We start from the raw sequence: 14,904 nt of genomic DNA, 5'->3' as shown, positions 1-14,904 counted from the left end.
TTCTTGGCAAATTTGGCACACACCCAACAAAACCTCTCAGGAAATCAATTGTATTCCATTTCTCCGGCCAAAGTAACATGAAAACACAAGATGATTGAATGAGCATAAACAGGATGTGCCGCACAGTTGGTGGATAATGGACCTTCTCACTGCCGAGCACACACCAGGGGGACAAGCCTGGCTTTGCTTGATGTAATCTCACTCATCTCTGGAATAAAAACACAATTCGAACAATTCTACAGAGCGTCAGTGTGCTGAAAGATCAAGAAAAAACAAGAGGCCAGAAAAAGAGAGATGAGACGTTAAACTGAGGCTCCATCTGCCCTCACGGGTTGATGTAAAAGACCCCACGCCACTATTTTGAAGAGGAGCAGGGACCGATATTTATCCCTCAACCAACAGAGAATGCAGATTTTCGGATCATTTATCTCTCTGCGGTTTGTGGGAGCCTGCTGTGCGCAAATTGGCTGCCATGTTTCCCACATCACAACAGTGACTACACTTCAAAAGGTACTTCATTGGCTGTCAAGTGTTTTGAGATGTCCTGTGGTTTGGAAGGGTGCTATAGAAATGCAAGTTATTACTTTCTTTTAATTGGTAAATACTGACCTCGTCACCACAGTATTAAAGCTACCAGATTTCAGCCTGGTCTGGGTGGGGAGATGGTGGTCAGGGAGAACAGAAGGACTCGAAGCAGGAGTGGGCCATTCGGCCCCGCTCCACCATTCAATGAGATCATGGCTGATCTTCTACCTCAACTCGACTTTCCTGCATTATCCCCATATCCCTGGATTCGCTTAATATACAAAAATCTATCTTGAATATACTCAAAGACTGAGCCTCCTCAACCCTCTGGGGTAGAGAACTCCAAAGCTTCACGACCATCTGAGTGAAGAAGTTTCTCCTCATCTCAGTCTTCACTGGCCGACCCCTTATTCTGAAACCTCTGGTTCTAGACTCCCCAGCCAGAGGAAACATTCTCCCTGCATCTCCACTGTCAAGCCCTGTAAGAATTGAGTATGTTTCAATGAAATCACCTCTCATTCTTTTAAACTCCAGAGAATATCGGCCTCGTCTACTCAATCCCTCTTCATAGGACAATCCCGCTCCCCGCCCCCGCCCCCCCACCCCGATCACAGGAATCAGTCTGGTGAACCTTCATTGCACTCCCTCAATGGCAAGTATATCCTGCCTTCAATAAGGAGACCAAGACTGTACACAATACTCCAGGTGTGGTCGCACCTGGGCCCTATATAATTGCAGTAAGACATCTTTACTCTTGTACTCAAATCCTCTTGTAATAAAGGCCAACATTCCATTTGCTTTCTTAATTGCTCAGGAAGAGAGTACCATTTGGCCACGTGAACCTCAATGCAAATGCCCACTTAGAGTGCACATCAGGAGGTGGTCCCAGCCCTCCCCTGATGCTACAGACACCAACCGAGATCCTCGTCCAGCACAAGTTGGAACTGGATGCAATTCCAGCCCACAGCGTCAGCTTGGCTCAGCGGGTATCACTCGCGCCTCCGCGTCAGAAGATTGAGTGTTCAGGCCCCACAGCAGGTTTTGACGGCATAATCCAGGCAGTGTGGGGAGCACGGACCTGCCAACGAACTACAGCATTCGGTCGAGACGTTAAGCCGAAGAGTCATGGTGGTGCAAATGGAGGTGTTGGAATTCGGGAAAGGATCAGATCAAATGACCGAGGAAGAGTCTTCACCCAAAACCAATCCTGTGGACCTCAGTTTATTTCCTTTATTTGTTCTTGAGGTGTGGGCACAGCTGTCAAATTAACTGCCCATCCCTCGTTGCCTTTTTGAACCAACAGGAGCAGTTTGATACAACTGAGATGTCTGCTGGGCCACTTCAGGAGGACAGTTAAGCACCAACCATGTTGGTGTGGGTCTGGAGTTACGTATAGGCCCAGACCAGGTAAAGAGGGCAGGTTTCCTTCATAGAACCATAGAAATTTACAGCACGGAAGGTGGCCATTTAGCCCCTCATGTCCGCGCGGCCGATAAAGAGCTATCCAGCCTAATCCCACTTTCCAGCTCTCGGTCCATAACCCTGTAGGTTACAGAACTTCAAGTGCACATCCAAGTACTTATTAAATGTGGTGAGGGTTTCTGCCTCGACCACCCTTTCAGGCAGTGAGTTCCAGACCTCCACTGCCCTCTGGGTGAAGAAATTTCCCCTCAAATCCCCTCTAAACCTCCTACCACCAATTACTTCAATTCTATGCCCCCTGGTTGTTGACCTCTTTGCTAAGGGAAATAGGTCCTTCCTATCCAGTCATAATAGGCCGCTCATAATTTTATACACCTCAATAAGGTCTCCTCTCAGCCTCCTCTGTTCCAAAAAAAACAACCCCAGGCATCCAATCTTTCCTTACAGCTAAAATTCTCCAGTCCTGGCAGCACAATATAGTCAGGTGTGCTGAGGGGTTCCTTGCTCCAACCAGACCAGACAATCTAATAGAGGAGGGAGAGAGAAATCGGCAGAGCCAATGACAATTTAAAATGCTTGCCTTTTGCAGAGTTGTTGCTGCTGAAGTAGATATTTTGCATATTATGATAAAATGCTTTTCCTAATTAGGACTGAAAGGATAATGATGGATTTAAAGTATGATATATTGCAACTTGAATGTTCCGCTAACTCAGTGCTTACACAACATGATGGACCATCGTTGTGGAGCCAAGTAATCTTCCTCCTGGGCCTTTTTAAACCTGGCAACACATCTAGATTTACAAAAGGCACTGGCTGCTTTGATGGGAATTAAAAATGCTTCGTTGCGTGTGGAACTTGGAATAGAGAATTCAAAGCTTGCGCCGTGAGCAGCCTTTGTGTTAAGGTGTGAGGGGGTGGGCGATGAGAATTGTATTACAATGGGGTCCCCCCATCCCCACCTCCCGAGTCTGGCTCTCCCACTTTCTCTGCACCAGCGTGCGTCGATCTTGTTTGAGCATCACTGGGAATGTGGCCAAGAATATCAGCTGCCTTCAACGGTTGCTTGTGACCCACATAAAGTCTGACCTTGGAGGTTGCAGGGAGTTGGGGGGGGGGGGGCGGCGGGGGGCGGGGGGAGATAAAGAGTGCCGAGTTTGCTTCTATATATTTACCTCCTACATTGCAAGAGTACACTTAAATCATGGCCACATCATAGCCCTGCCCCACTCTGCGGCTCCCCAGGGCCCAGGACGGGTGTCTGGTCTCGGGTTTCCCTGGTGGTGTCCGAGGCCGGGGTGCCGCTTCCCCCGTGGGTTTGACTCCGTGCGGGTGTGCTGTGTGCGTTGTACACACACAGCGTGGAGGCCCTGACCTGCATGAAAACACCAGGGGCAGGCCGGTGCCATAAAAGGAGTGGAGCTGCGGCAGCCCAGGAGCAGCATGGAGGCGTACCACTTTAGGGAGCAGCGCGAGCTGGTGCAGGAGGGCGACAGCAGCGAAGAGTGATGTCATCAAGGTCCAGGTCAGTAATTGGAGCGTGGGCCGATACAGCAGGAGCGGCGAGAGACTGTGGAGGGATGTGATCGGAGCCCAGTGGAGATGTGAGTTTGAGGCCAGGGGCAGCACGGGCCAACCCACAGTGTGATGTGTGCGCACTAGGTCGGTGCAGCAGAGCAGGTCTCCAGTTGTTCTGGTTAACCCTTTTTTGGCATGGAAGCAATTCATCCTTGTTTCAAGGGACTGCCTATGATGATGATGACACGTCAATAAGTACGCCATTGGCTATAAAGCACTTTGGGACGTTCTGAGGCCGTGAAAGGTGCTACATCAAGGCAAGTTCTTCCTTTATTAGGGACGGTCTTCTGGTCACTGCCAAGTGTATGACATGAGGCTTGCTGGAAAGTGCGTGCGATTTAGAATATCACTTACACACACACACACACACAAACGGTAAAAGACAGAATTGGACTCAACTGTGAAGCTTTCCTTGGTTGAATAGTTCAACAACATTCACATATAGACTGGCCACTTGGACAGGGAATGAAGATTGGCCCGTGCCCTTTGAACCACACTCGAGTGCGAGTCAGTGTCTTCTGAGAATTCACGTTCCTCCAATTCCGGCCTATTGCACATCCCCCAACTCCTTCATTCCACCACTGGAGGCCAGCCTTCAGCTGCCTCGGCCCTCGAGCTCTGGAATTCCCTCCCTAAACCTCTACCCTCCTTTCGGATGCCCTTAAAACCAACCTCGTTGACCAAGCTCTTGGTCACCTGTCCTCATGTTTCCTTACGTGGCTCGGTGTCGACCTTTGTCTGATAATACTCCCTTGGGATGTTTCACTAAGTTAAAGGCACTGTAGAAATACAAGTTGCTGTTTGAGAGATGGGAAAATTGGGGCAGGGCATAAAGGAATTATGCACAAGTACTGCCTTCCACCCTATCACAGACCTTCCCTTTTGTTCTTTCCTCCCCTCCCCCTGGCTCTGTACTTACTTAAAAACCAGTTACACCTCTTAAATTTTTCCAGCTCTGATGAAAGGTCATCGACCTGAAACGTTGACTCTCTCAGATGCTGCCGAACCTGCTGAGTATTTCCAGCATTTTCTGTTGTTGTTACAGAAGACCTGGATCGAGCGCTGCCTCCTGATGGTTGGAGGTATGACACGCAGCTCTTGATATCACTGGACAGAAAGTCGATGGGATTAAATACTGCACAGTCTTCGGTTGCCAGCTTACTTTCCCCAAAAAGTTTGCTATCGCTCAATAAATGCCATGTTGTCAATCGCCAACACAAAGGTGATGAGCATCAGTAGGCATCAGTGGGTTTAAATCCAATCAGGGCGGCTGGGATCAAAGTCTCCTGTGTCTGCTAGCAGTGAGGATCAGAATTAAATGAGTTCAGGTAACTGTGAAACCAGCTCCCAGCAGAAAGGGACCCACAACACAAAACTGGCTTCAATTCATTACAAGTACATTACCAGTCTCACAAAGGCAGAACGATTTGCATTTATATAGCACCTTTCACAACCTCAGGACAGCCCGAAGCATTTTACAGCCAATTAAGTACTTTTTGAAGTGCAGTCACCGTGTTTCCACCTCCGTAACAGCGCCTGTCTCCGCCCCTTGCCTTAGCTCATCCGCTGTTGAAGCCCTCATCCACGCCTTTGTTGCCTCGAGACTTGACTGTTCCAACACACTCCTGTCCGGCCTCCCACATTCTACCCTACATAAACTAGAGGTGATCCAAAACTCGGCTTCCCATGTCCTAACTCGCACCAAGTCCCGCTCACCCACCACCCCTGTGCTCGCTGACCTACATTGTGTCTCGGTTAAGCAACGCCTCGATTTCAAAATTCTCATTCTTATTTTCAATTCCCCCAATGGCCTCTCCCCTCCCTATCTCTAATCTCCTCCAGCCCCACAACTAACCCAAGATGTTGTGCTCCTCTAATTCTGCCCTCTTGAGCATCCCAGATTATTTTAAAAAAAAACAATTTTTTTTTTTTTTAAATCGCTCAACCATTGGTGGCCGTGCCTTCTGTTGCCTCAGCCCCGAGCTCTGGAACTCCTTGCCTAAATCTCTCCGCCTCTCCACTTCTCTTTCCTCCTTCAAAACGATACTTAAAACCTACCTCTTTGACCAAGCTTTTGGTCCCCTGTGCTAATTTCTACTTATGCGGCTCAGTGTCAAATTCTTTAAATCTCATAATACTCCCGTGAAGCACCTTGGGACGTTTCACTACTTTAAAAAGGTGCTATATAAATACACGCTGTTGTTGTAATATAGGAAATGCGGTAGCCAATTTGCACACAGCAAGTTCCCACAAACAGCAATGTGATAATGGCCAGATAATCTGTTGTAGTGATGTTGATTGAGGGATAAATATTGGTCAGGACTGCTCTGCTCTTCCTCGAAATCGTGCCATGGGATCTTTTACGTCCATGAGGGGGCGGACAGAGCCTCGGTTTAACGTCTCACCTGAAAGATGGCACCTCTGACAGTGCAGCACTCCCTCAGCACTGCACTGGAGTGTCAGCCTCGATTTTGGTGCTCAAGTCCCTGGAACGGGACTTGAACCCACAACCTTCTGACAGAGTGTGCGCTACCCACTGAGCCACTGACACTGAAGGTAGACCAGAGGAACAATGATAAACTAAATAGCATGTTGTTACAGAAGATGGAGGGCGTTATTCTAGGGTTGGTGGGGGGCTGAAGCATATTATTAAGGGCAGGATACTGGGAACTTTACACTGCATCAATCACAGGCTGTACCCACCCTGGGAGGGCCCAGAATAGATGTTTCACACAATCATCCCTTAGCTTGGGAGTGCAAAGTTCACACAGATTAAAATAGTTTTTTTTTAAAAAAAGCACATCAATGCATCTTTAATCCAGGAGGAGGCTGCAGAGCTAAATTTAAAAAAAATCAGTGGACTGTAAATTATAAATTAGGATAAATGATCCCCACTGTGTGTATATATAAACCATAAAATGGGAACATTAATCCATCTGAGTTAACTGGTCATACAAGACTATCAGTAACTAGATAGGCAACATCCAACAGTTCATCCTTAACAGTATCTCTGGTGGAGCGCAGTAAAGTCAGAGAACCACAGAATTTACAGCACAGCAGGAGGCCATTCGGCCCATCGTGTCTGTGCTGGCTCTTTGAAAGAGCAGCCGTGCTCAGTCCCACATCGGCGCTTTTTGTCCGTCACCCTGCAAGTTTCTCATCCTCAAGTATCTGCCCAACTCCCTTTTAAAAATTATTGATGGAATCAGCTTCTTCCACCTTTTCAGGCACAGCGATCCAGATCCTGACAACTCTCGAGAGAAAAAAATTCTACTCACGCCCCCTCTAGACCATTTGCCAATGATTTTAAATCTGTGACCTCTGGTTATTGACCCACTCACCAGAGGGAATAGTTTTTCCCTGTTTAATCTATCAGAACCTCTCATCATCTTGAAAACCTCTATATTAGGTCTCCTCTTAACCCTCTCTGTTCCAAGGCGAATGGTCCTAACTTTTCCAACCTCTCCTCATAACTGAAGTCTCCCTGAAGACTGGCTGCTGCATTTTCAATAGGGTTACTGCAGTGCACTCAGGGGTACGGTGGCATTGTGCTTATGTTACTGGACTAGTAATCCGGAGACCTGGACTAATGATCTCAGAGACGCAAGTTCAAATCCCACTGGCAGCTGGGGAATAACTGCAGAGTGTCAGCTGTGGCTCAGTGGGTAGCACTCTTGGCTCGGAGTCAGGAGGTTGTGGGTTCACGTCCTGCTCCAGGGACTGGAGCACAAAAATCTCGGCTGACAGTGCAGTGCTGAGGGAGCGCTGCACTGTCAGAGGTGACGTCTTTTGGATGAGATGTTAAACCGAGGCCCCGTCTGCTCTTAGGTGAATATAAAATATCCCACAGCACTATTTCGAAGAGCAGCGGAGTTATCTCCGGAGTCCTGGGACCAATATTAATCCCTCAATCAACAAAATAAAAAAAGATTATCCGGTCATTATCACAGTGCTGTTTGTGGGAGCTTGCTGTGCACAAACTGGCTGCCGCGTATCCTACATTACATTACAGTGACTACACTCCTGGCTGTAAAGCGCTTTGAGGCGTCTGGTGGTCGTGAAAGATGCTATATAAATCCAAGTCTTTTTTTCTCACCCCAGGTAAACCTCGTCTGTACCCTTCCTGTACATTTTTCCTGAAGTGTGGTGCCCATTTCAGGCCTAACCAGTGATTTGCAAAGGTCCAGCATGATCTCGTTCATCTGCCAGCTATTTATTCAGCAGAGCAAGGGTTAAATATTCGTCCTTCATGAGCTTGATGGGACAGTTGATCAGTGCAGCGCGCTCGCACTTGTCAGATCTGGCTCTGAATCATTTAGGGAAGGAAATCTGCCGTCCTTACCCGGTCTGGCCTATATATGACTCCAGACCCACAGCAATGTGGTTGACTCTTAACTGCCCTCTGCGGATCAAGGCGGCGGCTCACCACATTCTCAAGAGAATTAGGGATGGGCAATAAATGCTGGCCTTGCCAGCGACACCCACATCCCAGGAACTAATTTAAAGGATGAGGGAAGGAAGGAATTTGGTCAGAGTTTCCGCTGCTCATTGCTATTCAGCGCCTCCTGCTGGCAAGTGTACATGTGCACATTAAGTGATCGGCTCGGCAGTGAAGCCCACCAAAGCATCACACTCACATGAAGGAGGCCGCTTGAGGGAAGTGCTGAAGGCAGCTGCGCAACTGAACCCCAGCGATGGACTCGAGCTGACAAAACATTGAGATGGAAGCCGAGAATGCGCCTGTACGGAAGGGAATCTCATTCAAGCTGAGGTTTTATTCCTGGTGCAGTCGACACAGACACACACACGACAGAGACACAGACCTCCCCCCACTTGCCCCCACAAAGATATTGAAGGAAATCAGCTTTGAAAATTATTCCAAAACCACAACCTGGGAAGTCAGCAAAGTTCTGCTGGAGGTATTATGGCAGAATGAGCTGGGGGAGGACTGTGCGGTTAACATAATCCCAGTGCATCCAGCTCCTCTGCGGCTCCACACACATACACATCGCTGATGCAGACTGCAGAAAGGAAGGAGGGAATTCAGCAGCAGCGATCTCATTTCAGCAATAATAGTCACAAGGCATATTTAATACACTGGGGCCAAACACATTACAGAGGAATCAGTGTTAACCCAATGCAATTTCATGTTGTGTGATACACTTTCGAGTCACGCTCTTAATTCATCTCAATTTGTTCCCGGCCCAGAGAGACAGAGACTCGTCCCCACCAGCCCTCCATCCCAGAGCCACACAGCACTCTGCAGACACAACCCAAGTTTAGGAGGACAGGTGCAGCTCTGCTGGTCAAAAACAGATACAGAAAAGAAATGTAAATTCTCTCACACACCCAACCATCACAGTACTGAAATTTAAGTCACAACACTGAATGAAGCACTGAACCCAACTGCTGGTATATTGTGTGGAGGGAGGGTGGGAGCAGTGGATGAAGGAGCGCACGATAACCCAAGCACCCCACCCACCCATCCAGCATTGGACTCAGTCACCTTAGAACTCATTAGTGTGGAAGCAAGTCATCCTCGACTCCGGGGGACTGCCAAAGATATATAAAGCTGGTTTGATGATGATGATAACACGAATGGTTCAAAAGAAATGAGTAAACAACAGCGAGGAGTGAGAAATCTGACACAGGAAATGTACAGCGGGTGAGATACTGGTCAAGTCTTTTATTTTCTGTTAAGCTAAGGAATAGGAGCAGGAGGCCACTCGGCCCTTTGAGCCTGCTTCGCCATTCAATAAGATCATGGCTGATCTTCCACCTCAATTCCACTTTCCTGCCCGATCCCCATAGTGTCCAAAAATCTACCTATCTCAGCCTTAAAGATACCCAATGGCTGAGCCTCCACAGCCCTCTGGGGCAGAGAATTCCAAAGATTCATCACCCTCCGAGCAAAGAAATTTTTCCTAACTGGCCGATGGGAGGTGAGAGTGGTTGCAATCTGTCCCAAAATATTCAGAAGCACCTCGCACCTTTCGACTGAAAAGAGGCTTAAATTGCTGGTCTTGTCAGATCTGAAATATTTTGGATACATGGAAGCAGCAGCTGTCGAGACAAGAGGCTGAAACTGACACAGGTGACAGATTGCACCACAGAAATAAACATGATAGATATTTGCACTTTAACCCTGCAACATGCAGATTTGAGGGAAAAGGCATGCATGTGTCCGGGGGAGGGAGTGGGGGGGGGGGAGAGGTTGGACAGAATTGTCAGACTGAGTGTGCTGAAGACTGCATCAAACACGGGGTGTCTCTTTATTTATCTATCCCCCTCCTCTTCCTGTGTCAGGTCATGGCTCAGTGGACAGCACACTCTCCTGAGTCAGAAGGTTGTGGGTTCAAGTCCCAATCCAGGGACTTCAGCACACAAAAAAAAATCTAGGCTGACAATGCCGAGGAAGTGGTGCACTGTCGGAGGTGTTAAACCCGTCTGCTCTCTCAAGTGAACATAAAAGATCTCATGGCACTATTGTCAAGAAGAACAGAGGAGTTATCCTGGGTGTATCCCTCAATCAGCATAACAAAAGTAGATTATCTGGTCATTATCACATTGCTGTTTGTGGGAGCCCGCTGTGTGCAAAATGGCTGTCGCGTTTCCCACATTTCAACAGTGACTACACTCCAAAAGTACTTCATTGGCTGTAAAGCGCTTTGAGACATCCGGTGGTTGTGAAAAGCGCTATATAAATGCAAGTCTATCTTTTCTTTTCCTTCTGCTTTTACATTCCAATACGTCCCAGTCTCTTCCCTGCTGAGTCACAAAGCCCGTACATCTCTACCACATCACTGATGCGAGCAACTCAACATATCCCACCGCCAATATTTCCTGTAATGCTTTTTGCAGGGTGCTGGCCTCTTTAAGATACCGCACATGCATGGTTCTCCCCCCGCCCTCCGTGATCCAGCTGTGCGGGAGCTCCAGGGCGCTGCATGGCCACGCAGCTTAAAGGGAACACTGCCCACCACTCGCTCCCAAATTCCCAAGCCTAATTGTAGCTCAGTCAATTCTTATACCCTAGATCAACAGAGGACCGATTTTAAAAATGAAGCACTATTTTTAGTTTTCAGATTTGAATCGCGGGTTGTTCTGTTTTTAAAAACAGTGAAGTGTTTCAGCGCTGCCTTTTAAGTCTTTGTGCAAAAGAAAAAGATTAAAATCACAGCACCCACCACTGCGCCCCCCCCCCCCCACTCCCCCCAAAAAAACAATCTGGAAGGGTTTCTGAGCACTTGGCCCTTTAAGACTTCCCCAACTCAGTATTAATCTTCCCAGAAACAACAGTGACTCAAAACACTTGGAGCAGCCTGACTGCCAATCAAAAACAATGTATAAACAGATCCAGAGGGAACAAAACACTTAATTATACTCGATACTTTGTGGGAAGATGCGGCGAGCTGGTTAGATCAGAGTTGGGGTGAGTGGAATGTGATCTTTTGACAAAACATCCGACTCCATCTTACTGCTTTATGGCTATATCGGACTTCAAGTCCAAGTGACTGAACGATTGCAAAATAAGTTTCTACTGCCAAAGGCATTCCCCGTTCCTTCCTCACTGATGGACATACAGTTTAAAATTCCTCCACCAAGACTTCAATGCAACTCAATGTGGGGGGGGGGGGGGGGGGGGGGGAAAGAGAGAGGGGGGGTGCACAGAGCGGGCGAGAGAGGGGGGTGCACAGAGCGGGCGAGAGAGGGGGGTGCACAGAGCGGGGTGCACAGAGCGGGCGAGAGAGGGGGTGCACAGAGCGGGGTGCACAGAGCGGGCGAGAGAGGGGGTGCACAGAGCGGGCGAGAGAGGGGGTGCACAGAGCGGGCGAGAGAGGGGGGTGCACAGAGCGGGCGAGAGAGGGGGGTGCACAGAGCGGGCGAGAGAGGGGGGTGCACAGAGCGGGCGAGAGAGGGGGGTGCACAGAGCGGGCGAGAGAGGGGGGTGCACAGAGCGGGCGAGAGAGGGGGGTGCACAGAGCGGGCGAGAGAGGGGGGTGCACAGAGAGGGCGAGAGAGGGGGGTGCACAGAGAGGGCGAGAGAGGGGGGTGCACAGAGAGGGCGAGAGAGGGGGGTGCACAGAGAGGGCGAGAGAGGGGGGTGCACAGAGAGGGCGAGAGAGGGGGGTGCACAGAGAGGGCGAGAGAGGGGGGTGCACAGAGAGGGCGAGAGAGGGGGGTGCACAGAGAGGGCGAGAGAGGGGGGTGCACAGAGAGGGCGAGAGAGGGGGGTGCACAGAGAGGGCGAGAGAGGGGGGTGCACAGAGAGGGCGAGAGAGGGGGGTGCACAGAGAGCGAGAGAGGGGGGTGCACAGAGAGCGAGAGAGGGGGGTGCACAGAGAGCGAGAGAGGGGGGTGCACAGAGAGGGCGAGAGAGGGGGGTGCACAGAGAGGGCGAGAGAGGGGGGTGCACAGAGAGGGCGAGAGAGGGGGGTGCACAGAGAGGGCGAGAGAGGGGGGTGCACAGAGAGGGCGAGAGAGGGGGGTGCACAGAGAGGGCGAGAGAGGGGGGTGCACAGAGAGGGCGAGAGAGGGGGGTGCACAGAGAGGGCGAGAGAGGGGGGTGCACAGAGAGGGCGAGAGAGGGGGGTGCACAGAGAGGGCGAGAGAGGGGGGTGCACAGAGAGGGCGAGAGAGGGGGGTGCACAGAGAGGGCGAGAGAGGGGGGTGCACAGAGAGGGCGAGAGATATGCACAGAGAGGGGGAGAGAGAGTACACAGAGGCACACATATACAGGCGGAGGGAGAGACGGAGAGAGAGAGAGAGAGAGAGAGAGACAGACAGAAGGAAAGACACACAGACATAACAGCTTAAGGCTGGATGAACCGAGTTACACCTCTCTCCGATCCGAGCTAGTGGCCATAATGCGGCTTCTCAATTTTACCTTGAAGACATCTTAGCTACTTGCTCCTACAACCCAAACCAGTTCAACACCTCCAGTGCTTAGTAATATTTGCTGACATCCCACCGGAATCTACCTCTGCAGCTCCCAATGGACAGAGAGAACGAGCGAGAGAAAATCCAACCATGCACACTGCCAGATTGCAGCCAGCCACTCTCCCGGAGCTCCCCTCCCTTCTCCCGCCCGCAGAACCTCAGAAACAGGACAGGCGCTGCCTTTACAAAACAAAAACATAACCCGAGCCCAGCAGCTGATTAAAATAAAGGGAACATTTGTGTTTAAATACTCGTTTGTGAAGGAGCTCGCTCAGCACATGGTTTTTGCGGGAGAGAGAGAGAAATATACACAAGGCAGAAATGGGTAATGAAGATCGATTCTGTGAAGTCTGTTTCTCATTCCACCTCGCCTCTCACACACACATTTCCCCTTGACCTTTTGTAACTGTATGTAATCATTTAGGATCCGCACAGAATCAGAAACGCACTTTCATGTCACAGGAGGCTACACATTTTGGGGAATAAATGTGTGTTTGAAACGACATCGATTATTTCACACATTGGTCTGCAAGATTGAGATCGCCATCCTCTGCACACAGACACAAACACACTCACTATTTTTTTATATATATGCCCTGTGTGTGTACACAGGCCAAACCAGAGTCCTACAATATATCAAAAAAACATTTCATATATAAACAGGGTCTGCATTTAAATAAATGGTCAGCGGTTAACCAGGATACAAATGAATAAATAAATACACCTCTATTAACAGATCCAACACCCATTAAAACTTGGAATCTTATCAAAAGCCTCAAATCCTCAGCGATTCAAATTTGTCTTTTTTTTAATATATATATACATACATACATTACACAAAATCACATCTTTCTTCTACTGGGAGGTCCAGTGGAATGGGTAAAAGTAGCAGGAATTTTAAAAGAATGTCAATTTCAATCCCCCCCGCCCCGCCGCCGGTCAGTCAATTTCAATGCTTTCCTCGTCAATTTCAGATCTCCCCACCCCGCTCCCACTTCCCTGGCACATTTCCCCCTCTCTCGCTGCAACCCACAGAAAAAGGCGGAATCACCCCCAACCTCGGCGCATTATCCGTGGATTCGGCGAGAAGACGCAGAGCTTTTTTAAAAAAAAATTAAAGCCAAAAAAAAAAATCAAAAAAATACATCAAAAGTGCTCACTAGAAACACAAGTTTATTGCAGACGTGCTTCCTTGTGTCTGTCGCTGGAATTTCACAGCCCATACTGATAAAAAAAAATATATAGAAAAATATATATAATTCTTCAAAAACGCACCAGAGATTCTCTCTCTCTCAGATCCCGGTTTCTGCGCCGTCCGGACGGCGTTAGACCAGCGACAGAGAGGTGGGAAAACCCTCTGGGTCCGCGATCAGAGGCTTTCAAAACTCCTTTTTAGTGAAATTCCCCCATTCCTTCATTTAAACTACACACAGATAGACGTGCGGTATGAAGCAGAGAAAACGAGGCATTTCTCTCTCGATGTCCCAGCTTGCTGTACTGTACCTTACATTAAAACTTGTACATATATAAGTACAAATATACTGAATTGCAACAACGCCGGAATGATCTTTGAACCTGCTTCCTAGCTACTTACAAGCTCCGAACACGCGTAGTTCTCTCTCTCTCACACACACACACACACACACACACAAAACCCCAGCCCAGTAAAGAAATGCAGCACATTTTCTCGTATCAAAACTGTTGTAACAAAGAAATCACACGGATACAAAAGCCTCATTTGCTTTTCTGTTACTTTCTCTGTCTCAAGAAAAGAGCTGGGTAACCTTGTATCTTTTTTTTTGTTGCAACAAATAAATGTATAGAATCAGCGAAAGGGAGCCGAGCCGGCTCCGAGTACTCACAGTGTGAATGGGTGAATGTCCCAGCCATAATTAGCTCACAGACACTGCTGCTCCTCGCTCGCTACAATCCAACTGAATGGAATGTAACTCCGGGCATCCAATGGGAGCTGCGGCCTCGCTCCCACTCCCACTCCCCCCTCCCCCCCCCCCGCCAGGGTGCGAGCCAGGCGCTAGGGGGAGCCTGTCCCCACCGCCAGGCAGCGCTCCGTCCCAGCACCCGGCTGTCTTAAAAGGGTAATGCACAGACACACTCTCTGTCCCAGCACCCGGGCTCTCTTAAAAGAGCAATGCAAGTCATACTCACAACTCACTGTCCCAGCACCGGACTCCCTTAAAAGGGCAATGCACATACACAGAGTCCCAGCACTGGGCTGTCTTAAAAGAACAATACACAGGCACACAATCTCGTTCTGTCCGCAGCGTGCTTTCTTAAAAGGGCAATGCGCACACACACTCTCAGACACTCTCTCCCAGCATCCAGCTCTTAAAAGGGCAATATACAGACACATACATTCTCTCTGTCGCACCACCGAGCTGCCTTAAAAGGGCAATGCATAGTCACACACTCTCACTCATACAC

General features: G+C 49.1%; 1 protein-coding gene across 2 annotated transcripts in view; it reads right to left on the bottom strand.

Annotated features, from left to right (window-relative positions):
* LOC139277349 (plexin-A1-like) overlaps positions 1 to 14,904 on the bottom strand; it is a 633,908-nt gene that overhangs the window by 519,218 nt on the left and 99,786 nt on the right. Inside the window, exon 1 of one of the 2 annotated variants that reach the window (XM_070895705.1) lies at positions 14,325 to 14,388. The exons of the other annotated variant lie outside the window; for it this stretch is intronic. The gene's annotated coding sequence lies outside the window, so the exon portion shown is untranslated. Of the gene's footprint in view, positions 1 to 14,324; positions 14,389 to 14,904 lie in introns of those variants that run through there. 2 annotated transcript variants of the gene reach the window in all.

This window comes from Pristiophorus japonicus, chromosome 12 (assembly GCF_044704955.1).
Source record: "Pristiophorus japonicus isolate sPriJap1 chromosome 12, sPriJap1.hap1, whole genome shotgun sequence".
NCBI lineage: Eukaryota > Metazoa > Chordata > Chondrichthyes > Pristiophoridae > Pristiophorus > Pristiophorus japonicus.
Note: the sequence above shows the minus strand (reverse complement) of the source record. Positions and strands in the feature narration are given on the sequence as shown.